This window comes from Zingiber officinale, chromosome 6A, assembly GCF_018446385.1.
Source record: "Zingiber officinale cultivar Zhangliang chromosome 6A, Zo_v1.1, whole genome shotgun sequence".
NCBI classification, from domain to species: Eukaryota; Viridiplantae; Streptophyta; class Magnoliopsida; order Zingiberales; family Zingiberaceae; genus Zingiber; species Zingiber officinale.
The window spans coordinates 90567209-90569687 of record NC_055997.1 but is presented as its reverse complement, the minus strand read 5'-3'; the positions used below and the strand labels follow the sequence as shown (position 1 = coordinate 90569687).

Genomic DNA, 2479 nt, shown 5'->3' with positions numbered 1-2479 from the left:
GATTCATTCCTAATTGATCACATTTAGGTATAGATTTCAGTCCTAGGCCGGTTGTCTATTGCAAGAGAGAACCGACAACCTTCTACAAATGATGGACAATTGAGGAATGAGATTTAGTAGATCATTTACATTGATTAACCTTACAAAGAAATCAAAACTCCTAGAACATCCCTTTATCATAGCCCTTATTCTTGTTTCTATTTCTTTATATTCCTATGTTTTCTTTTCATTAGTTGCATTTAGTTTCTGAAAACCAATTGATTAGTTGTTTAGCTAATTCACGTTTAGAAATCTTTAATGGTTATTCCAGTCCCTATGGATATGATATCTTTTATTATTACTTATGACATTTTCGTATACTTACGAAACGTCACCAAGTTTTTGGCGCCGTTGCCGGGGACTGCGCTATAACATTAGAGATTATCAATTGAGTTAGACTAAACATAACTTTCTTTTTTTCATTTGCATAGTTGAATCTAATTTTTAGAATTCTGTTTTCATAAGTTTTTCTTTTCTTGTATAACATTCTTGTCAATTCTTTTTGTTGCAATTCTAATTCTGCATTCTTGATTTCTAACATTCTAGTCTAATTTTTCTCTGTTTTTCTTTTGATTTAGTTCTTTCTTCTTTATCTTTTGAGCATATATATCTTGCGATCTTGTTCTTGTGTATACGAAGATCTAACTTTGTAGGAGAACTTCTTCCTCTAGACCCCGAGATAGACAGAACATTTCATAGAAGAAGAACTTCGCAAAGACAACAAACAAAACAAGAATATTCTAGCATGGAAAATATACCACTAAAGGATTATGCAGCACCTTATGCTAGGGGGTTTCGATCTAGCATTTCAAGACCTTAAGTTGAAGTAAACAATTTTGAGATCAAACCTGCTATTATTTCTATGGTGCAGCAAAATCAGTTTGGTGGAGGACCGCATGAGGACCCAAATCAACATTTGGAGGTCTTCTATGAGATATGCGACCCAATGAAAATGAATGGTGTTCCTTCTGAAGTAGTGTGCTTATTATTATTTGGGTTTTTTTTAAGAGATAGAGCTAAGCAATGGTTAAACTCTTTAGCTCCAAATAGCATCATCACATGGGAGCAATGCGAGCAACAATTTTTGGATAAATTCTATCCGCCTAGTAAACCGGCTTATATGAGAAATCTCATTGCAAGTTTCAAACAAGCTGACTCAGAATCTTTATTTGAAGCTTGGGATAGATACAACAATATGCTCAGACAATGCCCACATCATGGTTTGGAGAGGTGATTAGTGTTACACACATTCTATAATGGCATCAATTATCATACCAAGGTGTCCCTTGATTCAGCTGCTGGAGGGGCACTCGTGAACAAAAGTCTAGATGAAGCTAAGGAAATAATTGAAAGTGTAGCACAAAATCATCATCAATGGGAAAATGAGAGGAATGGTGACTATTCTTATTCAAACCCAACTAAAGCATCAGGGAAATTTGATGTTGATGCGGTCACTCTAATGTCTGCAAAGTTGGATGCTCTCACAAAGAAGCTGGAAAGTATGGGGACTAACACTAATACAATCAATGCCATAGTATGTTTTTGTGAAACATGTGGTAGTTCTGATCATTCACAAGACTCATGTTCTTTGGGAGCTATATCTGCACAGATAAATCAATTAGAGCAATGTGACGCTATCATGAGTTTTAATCAAAGGCAGAACAATCCATATTCCAACACATATAACCCTAGGTGGAAGAATCATCCAAATTTTTCCTATAGAAATAATGAAGAACAGGGACCACCCATGGGAGGCAAACAAAGTTTCCAATCCGGCTAACAAAGTTTTCAGCAACAACAACAATCTTCTCAAGGCTATCAATTTTCTAAAATCGAAAAGATGCTTGAGGAAATTATCTCTAATCAAAATGAAATGAAGTAAGATATTTTGAAGTTGACCTAGAGAATGGATAATTCTGAAAAGTATCAAAAGATTCAAGATAGCTAAATTACCCAGCTAGCCTCATCATCTTCAAGAGCACTAGGGCAATTTCCTGGAAAACCCGATGTAAATCCAATCGAGCATTGCAATCACATCAAACTTAGGAGCGGACGGACCTTGGGGAATCCTCAAGTGACTGCTCCAAAAGGGATGAAAGTTGAAGAAGAGCTCTCTCCTCCAGCACTTGAACCAAATCAGATTCAAGAAAATAAGGAGAGTACCATTAAGGTTGAAGAGACTCTTCCACCTAATCCACAGAGTCAAGTAATCCCTTTTCCTCAAAGATTAGTGATGCTAAAGAAGGATGAAGAGTTTGGCAGATTTTTGGACAAAGTCAAAGAAATATGTGTTGAAGTACCTCTTATTGATGCAATATTACAAATGCCCAAGTTTGCCAAATTCTTGAAGGACATCATGTCTAGCAAAAGAAGAAGAGGAGACATAGAGACTATAGCACTTACAGATGAATGTAGTGCTCTTTTTGAGAAGAACACTTCC

The 2479-nt window shown here is 36.0% G+C and overlaps 1 non-coding gene across 1 annotated transcript; it reads right to left on the bottom strand.

The window, feature by feature from the left end:
• Positions 1-1157: 1157 nt before the first annotated feature.
• On the bottom strand, positions 1158-1263 carry LOC121998947. Its single transcript, XR_006116727.1, has one exon. It is a non-coding gene; the product is annotated as a small nucleolar RNA R71 (small nucleolar RNA).
• Positions 1264-2479: the final 1216 nt, after the last annotated feature.